The sequence below is a fragment of the Aplysia californica genome, unplaced genomic scaffold, assembly GCF_000002075.1.
Source record: "Aplysia californica isolate F4 #8 unplaced genomic scaffold, AplCal3.0 scaffold00840, whole genome shotgun sequence".
Classification (NCBI taxonomy): Eukaryota; Metazoa; Mollusca; class Gastropoda; order Aplysiida; family Aplysiidae; genus Aplysia; species Aplysia californica.
Genome location: NW_004798110.1, coordinates 157,200 through 168,729, shown reverse-complemented (window position 1 = coordinate 168,729; position 11,530 = coordinate 157,200). Strand labels below are relative to the sequence as shown.

General features: G+C 41.5%; 1 protein-coding gene across 1 annotated transcript in view; it reads left to right on the top strand.

The window, feature by feature from the left end:
- Positions 1-9,682: 9,682 nt before the first annotated feature.
- The window catches only part of LOC101846773 (4-aminobutyrate aminotransferase, mitochondrial), a gene marked incomplete in the record, with an annotated part of 33,014 nt that continues 31,166 nt past the window's right edge, over positions 9,683-11,530 (top strand). The window contains 1 exon segment of the mRNA XM_013088944.2: positions 9,683-10,038.

The window sequence follows — 11,530 nt, the reverse complement described above, 5'->3', positions numbered from 1 at the left end:
CGTGTGTGTGTGTGTGTGTGTGTGTGTATGTGTGTGTGTGTGTGTGTGTGTGTGTGTGCGAGCGTGCGTGCGTGCGTGCATGCGTGCGTGCGTGCGTACAGGTGCGTATGAGTATGTGTGGTGAGAGAATTGAATTGAATTAGATTTTTATTGACTTTCGAGGCCAATGGCCCATACGTCATAAAAAGTTACAAATTAATATGCAAAATACTGATATCTCTGTGTTGTGCTAAAGAACAAATTACATAATAACCTACAACACAGAAAACATATAGATCTATAGAACATTTGCATCTAGAATCTAGTTCTACACCTATTGGAATGGACCCACACACAACAAAGTACAGAGTACAAAGCATTGATCATAGTCAAGGATGCATGATGCAGAGACTAAACAAAGCTTACAGGCTGGACTCTGATCTCTCTAGTTTAGCTCTAATCTAGACTCTAGATTAAAAAATCAATTTCACATTGTCTTTCCATTTTTCGTTCTATGGGAATCTGAGGAAAGACAATTATTTAGTTTTTCCTCTGAAATTAGAACGGCCGATCGCTGAACAAAACTGGCCAGCAATGCCGACAGCATGAGCGTTGCGAGTCTCTCGCCGTACTTGTTTACATACTGTCGCACGCTCGCCGCTAGTGGCGCTAGGGGTCCACGTGCCTCACAAAATTGGGCCACTGCGACATCTTACCGTAGGCTGTACTATCTTTGATAATATAGTGTAAAGCGCATAGAGCCTGCTGCTGAGCGGGGATATGCGCTATACAAATGCTATCTATTATTATTAGTAGTAGTGTATTTTGTTCTTTTCCTCTCTACATGGTGTAGAAATTAGAGTGTTTGCCTATCATTCAATGGGTCCCGAATTCTGCAGGGTCTTAATATACTCACCAATGGGTAAAAGAGAAAACCCTTGGTTTCTTTTTTCTTTGGTAAGTGTTTTACGGCGCTCGCAACTGCATAAGGTCATATGAGCGCTCGGGACACACCTAATATTTTCAGTTGGTAGGAAATTTTGAATTTTGCCCGGTGGCGGCCGAAGCCCACTCTTATCGATTTTAGACCACTAAGGGATCTTTAACGTGCGCAACTTGCATATGGAAATCCTTGGTACTCGTAAAATTTGCAATTTACCACCTCTAGGCCTTTGTTTAAATTCGTGCTTTTGTTCAACTGCGAAGCTGACACCCTTCTCATCTGAGGCAGGGAGAATGCTAATGTCCGTCTGGGATCTGGATTATTGACAGACACTCTGAGGCTCCGGCTAAGTAGTGCTGGGCGGCTAGGTTCCCGATCATTGAACGCAAGGAATCGAAGGAATGGACTCCGAACCCAATTACTTTCTAATGATGTCGTGATTTCTTCCGGTGGTTACCTGGTTGGCTCCAAACATTTTCAGGATTTAGGACAACCTTGATTTAGGAACACTCGAAGCATTAACACATATTTTTTAAAAATAAATTCTTTAAAAAAAATAATTTATGACAAAAGTAACTTGTAACTGTTGGTTTACGTAAAAAGGAGTTGAGACTTTTCTTCCGTAACCTTGATCGTAGGAATCGGTTCTGGAATCGATTCTTCGCTCAGCTCTACCGGCTAGTTGGGAGTTATTGAACTCTCTCGGAGGTGGAAAAGCGACACCCGAGAATAATCCCGAAGATGGAATGAAATGTTGAGAGTGTGGAGAGAAGGATGGGGAGAGAGAGAGAATGAAAAAGAGTGAGAGAGAGTGAGTGAGAGAGAGAGAGAGAGAGAGAGAGAGAGAGAGAGAGAGAGAGAGAGAGAGAGAGAGAGAGAGAGAGAGAGAATCGAGGACTAGATGAAATTGTGGTTGTGAACGTACTGGCAAACTGTACGCACTCCTAAATAATACATGAGAGTACCCGTATGTACAGCATACTAATCTATTAGTATTTTTTGTTCTTTTCCTCTCATACATTTCCACGTTGTACGCTGCTATAATGAGCTGGCCCCGAGAGCATTTCTTGTAAAAAAAATGTTTGTGTTTGAGACGACTTAAACCCATAACGTGAGTGGTTGGCGGGTTCTCTGGTAGGGTTTGCCTCTTCTTTCCTTTCAAACATCTATCGGGGGCTTTCGTGGTCTAGAGACTACGGTGCTCGCTTCTCATTCAATAGGACCCGGTTTCGAAACCTGACAGCGACGGAAAATTTCTAAAATGTTCTCTTATCACCTCCTTCGCTGCTCTCAAACCATAATATTATTCTGTCGTCTTCTTTCGTCTCCTCTTTCTGCCCCTACCCCCTTTGCCCCCTCCTCTGGGTACCTGACTCTCTTTCTAGTCTTTCTACTGCTACGCCTTGGCCCCTTCTTATTGTTGTCTTTCAACCACACCCCTGTTTTTAGGGTAGGTTAGATTTAACACATAGCCTTCTCGGATAAGGGCGACAAATCTCGGAGGTCCTGTTTGCAAGTTGTGCACGTTAAAGATCCCTTGTTGGTCCTAAATCTATAAAAGTAGGCTTCGGTCGCCACCCGGGCAAAATTTACAATTAATTCTTACCAAACTGAAAATGTTTAATATGTCCAATATGACTTTATGCAGTCGCGAGTGCCGTGAACAAAACACTTACCAAACAACTAACAAACATCTATCGTCCTTATATCTCCTTCCTTTTTGTGTTCGTTACTCTCTTGTAATGCATCTTAATATTTGGCACTTGTATGACTTAATTGTGTTTCAAGTGCCCTAAAACTCTTGCTTAAACAAAACAACTGCAGCAAATATGACCCCCCCCCCCCCAACCAAGTCAGTGGTACTGACTGGCGTGTCTTTAGGCCATTCCCAAAGGGGGGAATATAGTGAAAATACCATGAGACACATAGAAGAAATGCCTGGTATCTCGATAGGGGGACATATTATAAACAATTTAAGATATGCAGACGACACAGTCCTTATAGCAGAAGATGATGAACACCTGCAGAATCTATTAAATGTCATCGTACAAGAGAGTGACAACATGGGCTTAAGCCTAAACATCAAGAAAACCGAAATAATGGTGATAGGCACAAAAACCCCAATCCCACCATGCAATATCAAAGTCAACGATACCACCCTCAAGCAAGTACAACATTTTAAATATTTGGGGACCATTATATCATCAGATGGTAGATGTCACACCGAAATTAAAAGCCGCATTTGCCAAGCAAAAGCAACCTTCCACAAGATGAAACAGATATTAACAAACATCAATCTGTCACTGGAGACGAGGAAAAGAGTACTGAAAAGTTACATCGAGCCAATCCTATTATACGGGTGCGAAGCGTGGACAATCAATAAACAGCTGGAAAGAACATTTGTAGCGACAGAGTTGTGGTTCATAAGACGCATGCTACGCATCCCATGGACAGCTAGAAAAACAAATGAAGAAGTCCTGGTTGAAGCAAATTATAGAAAACAACTTATCACGAATATAAGAAAACGACAGGCAAATTTTTTCGGACACACAATGCGGAAAGAAGCATTAGAGAATATTGTCACAACAGGAAAGTTTGATGGAAAGAGAGGCAGAGGCAGACAGAGGGAAAAGATACTGGACAAGATGACAACATGGTTGGGAGCAGCAAGAACAACAGACACCATTGCTGCAGCGAAGGACAGGGTGAAGTGGAGGTCCATGATCGCCCACGCCAGTCGGCAAGGCACCGGCTTTGATGAAAGGGGGGATATTGACATGTTCATATGCACTGTAGAATTGTAAATGGGCTGATTTATCAATGCCATGCTCATACAGTGCCGGAACAACATAAGGGGAACTGCTGCTATTTCGTGGTGGAATCAGGCGCTCGTCAATTTTTGGGCATGTAGAGTTATTGGTTACATCTTAAAGCTTGTTCACTTGCCTTTATTTAGATGAAGAAAACATCAATTTATCTTGAATACAAGTGGAGATATTTGCGAATGAATGAGGTGGGGGTCACTGTTTTCAGAGGTAATGCTAGTGAGAAAATGGCCGCCAAAGATGAGTTATTTCCTTAGCTTAAGAGTCCGTGGTAACTGAACATTTACATTTTTTGTGCCTTTGATAAACGTTTTTCAGAAAAATTCACACAGAAATGAGTTTTTTAATAGGCATGAAAGGTGTTGAGCCAAAAAACTAAAATTTGATAAAAATTCACAAACCTGCGGAAAAATGCAAGTTTCTTCGCTTCGAGTATTTTGACGAGAGCCTGATTCCACCACGCGCCGTAAAACCGTACTTGACAAAGCAACAGCAGACTGCAACTATGATGCAGAAATTATGGTAATTGAAACAGAATTGTACCACCTCCGAACAGTTTTTGAAACTCATCCGAATAAAACACAAAATATTGTGATTTTCACTGGCTCACTATCAGTCAATTTCAAGCGGTAAAAAATGACCATCATCTAAACCAGGATTTGACATTTATACTGTTTGGCTCCCACCACCTGGTAACATCATGTGGTGTCCACCTGGTGATGCAGTGGATTCCGGGACACTCGAACACACCTGGGAATGACAGAGTAGACACACTCGCCAAAGAGGGATCTAGACAGGAACAGCCCAACACTCCAACTTTATACAGCACAGCAAATCAAATCATTAAAAGAAACCAAAAAACAACAACAACAAACAACAAAAAACAAACAAAACAAAAAATAAAAACAAGACTGGGTGAACAGATGGGTCTTGGGAAAGACATTCAGAGCAATTTCCAAACATAATAATTATGACCACAACAAAACGAAATGACAATGTCAACCACTTACAGAGAAAAAACAGCTCTACTACTAATTGAACTGAATAAAACCAGGATTCCCCCACAGCTTGTTCTTTGTGTGACTATGCATATATGAGACTGGATTATCACATGCACAGCCCTAAATGACATCAGAGCTACATTTCTCCCACCGAGACATGACATTGACAACACACTCTACTCTATGGAACATTACAGCAACTGCAGCACACGTCCTGTACGGCTTATCACTTCATGGCATTGGACAGAATGAAGGCCGAGGGCCAAGCTGTTGCTGGATGATAACATCAACAGCACAACAATAAAAACAACAACAAACAAAACAAAACAACCACAGACAAATTAACGAAATCACGAGACATGGGGAAAAGCAAACAGAAACGAGAACGGCACTCTCTTCTCTTCAACCATGAAGTTATTTGGCTATTTTACAGACGTTATATACGCAACATAAACTGAATTTTCAAAAAGTAGTTCCATCTCTTACTTCAAACTATTTGTGTGCCCACCCCCTTTCTTTTTTTTCTCCCCCCAAAAAAAAACAAAACAAAACAAACAAAAACAAAAAAAAAACAACTTCTAGAATCTAGATCTAGTTCTTTCTGTCTCATTGATTCTTCGTTTGAGTGCTTTCATCAAATTTTTACTTCATTTTAAGTTTTTTTTTTAAATGAGGCGCGCTACAGCGTTGTCGATTTTCGTGTTGGGGGTCTTATTTGTTTGATTGTTGCCATCAGGTTTTATTTTTTAATTAATTAATTTTTTAACTTTTTAAAAACTTTTTTTTTTTTTTTTTTGGGGGGGGGGGGGGGGGGGGGTTATATTTTAAAAGAAAAGATCATGACCGTCCAACTCAACCACTAAAAAGGCTAACGGTTCAGCCTTCAGGAAATTGAAGATAAATCAGTTGCCGATATCATACTCATCTGGTCATCAGGCTTTGCCGTGTGCAGACGGATGTGAAATCTTTTATCCCCAATTCATAATTCTTTCTAAAGGAAACGACTCTTTTTCCTCCCTCATTTTTTTCTCCCCCCCCCCCCTCTCTCTCTCTCAATCCCTCTGCCCCCCCCCCCTCACCCACTCACTCTCTCTCTCTCTCTCTCTCTCTCTCTCTCTCTCTCTCTCTCTCTCTCTCTCTCTCTCTCTCTCTCTCTCTCTCTCTTTTACTGTTTCTCTTTCTCTCCCATTCTTTCTCGCTCGCCCTCATTGGTAACTCGAATACAACACTCGTTTTCTCCTCTTTCTCTTCTTTTCTCTCATTCCCTTTTCGCCCCTCATCCTCTCTCTCTCTCTCTCTCTCTCTCTCTCTCTCTCTCTCTCTCTCTCTCTCTCTCTCTCTCTCTCTCATATATTCAATTAGTTACTCTGTCTGTCTGTCTGTCTGTCTGTCTGTCTGTCTGTCTGTCTGTCTGTCTGTCTGTCTGTCTGTCTGTCTGTCTGTCTGTCTGTCTGTCTGTCTGTCCACTTTCTACCTCCTCAAACTTCACTCTCCTTCCACCCGTCAAGCAATTTATTCCAGGGCCCGCACTCTTCGATGTATCGATCCAACGCTATGGGAAATCGCTCAATGAGACGCAGGCTGGCAGCTTCGTGGACAGACGGAAGCTCACAGAACTGGGAGAAGAAGTGATAGCACAAATATATCTTTTTAAAAAAGTAAAAATTGTTTTCGTCGTCGTTGTTGTTGTTGTTGTTGTTTTCAGGTAAGTCCTTTACGGTGCTCGGAACTGCATAATAAAGTCATATGAGCGCGCGGGACACACAAATATTTTCAGTTGGTAGGAAATTTTGAATTTTGCTCGGGTGGCGGCCGAAACCTACTCCTATCGATTTTGGACCACCAAGAGATCTTAAACGTGCGCAACCTGCACACGGGACCTCTTAACGTTTTCGCCCTTATCGGAGAAGGCTAGGTGTAGATCTTACAAACTCTAAGATCAGGGGTGTGGCTGAAAGACAGCAATAAGAAGGAACCAAGGAGTAGCATTAGAAAGGCTGCAGAAAGAGTCAGGAGCCCAGAGGAGGAGGCAAAGGAGGTGAGGGAGTGGAGGCAGAATGTGGAGACGAAAGCAGACGATAGAACAATGTTAGAGAGCAGGAAAGGGTGTCAATGTTAGAGAGCAGGAAAGGGTGTAAAAGCAGAATTTTTAAAAATAGAAGTAGTAGTAGTAGTAGTAGTAGTAGTAGTAGTAGTAGTAGTAGTAGTAGTAGTAGTAGCAGTAGTAGTAGTAGTAGTAGTAGTAGTAGTAGTAGTAGTAGTAGTAGTAGTTAAGTAGTAATGATAATAATAATAATAATAATAATAATAATAATAATAATAATAATAATAATAATAGTAATAATAATAATAATAGTAATAATAATAATAATAATAATAATAATAATAATAATAATAATAATAATAATAATGAAAAAATATGCATTAAAATAACGCATATCCACTATCTACAGCTCGCTCTATGCGCTTTACAACTATCATTACCCCAGCAGATTTTCTGAGAACACCCAGGAACATTCTCGGCTTCCCGAGAAGCATACAGTGCAAGCTGCAGATATCAAACTAACAAGATCTTTCACTGCTGTCTATAGCCGGGTAAACATTTCCAACTGGGTGAAGTGAGGTTTAAATTCGTGCAAAGTGCTTTTTCAAGGACTCAACATCGGGCCCCTGATGGGATTCAAACCCACGACCCTTCCGGTTGCGAATCCGAGAGCCTTATATAACCACTAGGCCACCGACGCCAACAACTACATAGCGGTTAATGTCACAGCAACCATTATTTCTGCTCTCCTCGCACGGAAAATTTCCCGATGCATTTAGGGGAAAGTGTTCCTCGTGGTAAACAAAAGATCATCCCAACAGGGTCGTTACGAAACAACATTGACATCAACATGGAAGGTGGGAGACCTTCTGCTCGCCCCCTCCCTCCGCCCCCACCCCCTTTTTTTCCTTCTTTTTTTTATAGGCATTTTATTTCACAGATTATTTTAACTTTTTACTACGTGGCGTCGGTGGTCTTGCGGTTAGGCTCTCAGACTCGCAACCGTAAGGTCCTGGGTTGCGGTCGAGCGGGGATATGCGTTATACAAATGCTATTTATTATCATTATTGTTATTATTACGTCCCTTAAGTTAAGGAATTAAAAGGTGCGCCGTCAGCTCGGTTGGTAACCTGCGAGACTGGCCTCTGTGGTGTGTCGATGTGGCGTTTCATTGTCAGACTCAGAAGCCACGGGTTCAATTCCCGTGCGGGGAGGATTTTTATCGAGTAATTTAGTCCTCCTGTTTTGATGTTGTATCCCTCTCAACCCTGAAAGACACAGTCGAAACCCGCCTCCTAGTTAATTATCTAAGTTGTTTGTTTTAGTAAGGTTTTACGGCGCTCGCAACTGCATAAGGTCATATGAGCGCCAAGGGGTGGATGTCAACAGAGAAGTCCAAACGGGGAAATCAGGCGTACTCTGCTCATCTCTCTAGCCTCAACAGCAGAAAGTCTTCTTCGACTATCAAGGCACCCCGGAAATAGCAGTTCACAAGAGTGACAAACATACAGAAGAAGTAGATCTAGAGGAACAAAGACGATAGTAAGGATGAGGAAAGAAAAAGCAACTGTTCCCTCTATGTTGTTCCGGTACAGTATGAGCATGATATTCATAAATCAGCCCATTTACAATTCTACTGTGCATAAGAACATGTTAATATCCCCCTTTGGGTAAGGGACAAAACAAAACAAAAGAGGTTTCAAAGAATAATAATCTATTAGACAGCAGCACTGGCTACCCTGGCAATGATTTCACACAGGGCAATCTTATACTTTAAAAAAATTAATGAATTTTCAAGACTCCCTAATCACGAGGTGGAGCTATTTTGTTTAGATGGACTTTGCCTTTGAAATAACGTTACTGATTTGAAAGACCGTTATCCTACCTTACTTCACAGTTGGACAGCTGAGATGTTGAACACATTCTGTCAATGAGCTTTTTTTTAAGGGTGGGGGGGGGGATATTTGTGGCCGTTACAGTTGAAAATTGGTCACTTTTACGCTGTTGACTACAAACTGGACTAGCAAACAGAATTTCGAGGTTCTAAGACTTTAAACTCTCTTAGATTCTCTTTTATTCACACGGTTCTGGGGAAAGCTTCGGAAAGTCATTCAGTGTCTCAAAAGTAGCCTACAGTGTTGGGGTATTTATCTTTGTCAAGATAACAACAAATAACAACTGATCACAACAAATAAAAACTGATAACCCAAAAATACCTTGACTTTGATTCCAGCCTCAAAAATCAATATTCATGTGGTCAACCAGGCCACTACTTTACGTGCACAACTCCGGAGCAACTACCAGGTGTAGAATATTCTTTAGCGATGACCGGAGTTGCGTCCCCTTTTTTAACTTCACATCGAAAGTAATTTATTGGAAAAAACGTATTCCTGTCTCTTCATTTTTTCCCTCACCAACGTGCATGACATGACATTCTGAGACAATAAAATTAAATTGATGAATTGATTGAAAAAATATAAATTCAATGTATGTGTATAGCCTAGATCTAACAAATCCTGTAGTTTCAGTACCGGTACGTCCTGTTGTATGTAATCATGTCATTACCATTTATTGTTGTCCTGTCTTACAGTTTTGTGTGACAATGAAAATATTATTTAAAAGTTGTATTGGATTGATTACCTTGTGTGAGCACGTTTGTGTTGATATTTGTCGTTATTTTGTTGTTATCAGTTGTTATTTGTTGTTATCAGTTGTTATTTGTTGTTATCTCGGCAAAGATAAATACCGCTGTGTTAGTGTTTAAGATTAATTATAACCAAGGAAATAGCAATGCTGCAACAACACTGTCTGTCTCTTCCCCCACTTCTGTGGAGAGTGTGGACTGTGGACAGCTCCTGGTTATTCAGGCTTGGGGACAGAGAGAAGAAACTGATCTCAGAGTCTCCGCGACAAGGGAGATTATTGGAATCGGAAATGATTTCTCTCGACATCTGCTGCTGACGAATTCTCTAGCGCGTTTTTTACGTGGACTTTTTGGGGGTTGTGAGAGCGAGCGCGCAGACCTATAAATGTTGGCTCTTCTGTCTGTTCGTCATATTCCTCAGTGAGGTGACGAGGATGCTGTTGAGGGCAGTAGTGTGTGCTAAAGTTGTTTTGGATGCATGCACATAAAACACAAAGTTTGTGTTGATTATAGGCTGCACGCTCTACTCTTTAATTATAAAGAAGTCTTCTGATGTTTCTGGAGTATTCTCGGCGGTTTTCACTTCAGTTGAAGATTCAAAGGTGAGTAGATAATCACGAGTTATCCGGCTTGACTGTGGCCTCTGCCCACAATGTATGTATGCATGTTTTTAAAATTATTTTATAGGCTATATGCATGCACGTATATAGATTCTAGATCTATTATGTATGTACGTGCATACATGTATTTATATTATTTTAAAAATAGAATCTACATTATATGTTCTTATGTGTGAATGTTTATATGTATGTATGTGTGTGTGTGTATGTGCGTGCGCGCACGCATGTGTCACTGTGTATATGTTTGCGTATGTGTATGTGTGTGTATGTGCGTGTGTGTATAGATGTGTGCGTGCGCGTGCGCACGCGTGTGTGTGTGTATTTACGTGTTGAACTTTGAATCGCAAGAGTTGTTTTTTTCCTGATTCTATTTTTCCAGGCTTTAAGCATCCTCACTGAACCATGATATTATATTATAATATGACATTGGCCATGCCTTAACCCCGCCTCCCACTCCACCCAATACCTACTATCTACAGCTCGCTCTATGCGCTTTACAACTATTATTACCCCAGCAGATTTTCTGAGAACACCCAGGAACATTCTCGGCTTCCCGAGAAGCATACAGTGCAAGCTGCAGATATCAAACTAACAAGATCTTTCACTGCTGTCTATAGCCGGGTAAACATTTCCAACTGGGTGAAGTGAGGTTTAAATTCGTGCAAAGTGCTTTTTCAAGGACTCAACATCGGGCCCCTGATGGGATTCAAACCCACGACCCTTCCGGTTGCGAATCCGAGAGCCTTATATAACCACTAGGCCACCGACGCCAACAACTACATAGCGGTTAATGTCACAGCAACCATTATTTCTGCTCTCCTCGCACGGAAAATTTCCCGATGCATTTAGGGGAAAGTGTTCCTCGTGGTAAACAAAAGATCATCCCAACAGGGTCGTTACGAAACAACATTGACATCAACATGGAAGGTGGGAGACCTTCTGCTCGCCCCCTCCCTCCGCCCCCACCCCCTTTTTTTCCTTCTTTTTTTTATAGGCATTTTATTTCACGATTATTTTAAATTTTTACTACGTGGCGTCGGTGGTCTTGCGGTTAGGCTCTCAGACTCGCAACCGTAAGGTCCTGGGTTGCGGTCGAGCGGGGATATGCGTTATACAAATGCTATTTATTATCATTATTGTTATTATTACGTCCCTTAAGTTAAGGAATTAAAAGGTGCGCCGTCAGCTCGGTTGGTAACCTGCGAGACTGGCCTCTGTGGTGTGTCGATGTGGCGTTTCATTGTCAGACTCAGAAGCCACGGGTTCAATTCCCGTGCGGGGAGGATTTTTATCGAGTAATTTAGTCCTCCTGTTTTGATGTTGTATCCCTCTCAACCCTGAAAGACACAGTCGAAACCCGCCTCCTAGTTAATTATCTAAGTTGTTTGTTTTAGTAAGGTTTTACGGCGCTCGCAACTGCATAAGGTCATATGAGCGCCAAGGGGTGGATGTCAACAGAGAAGTCCAAACGGGG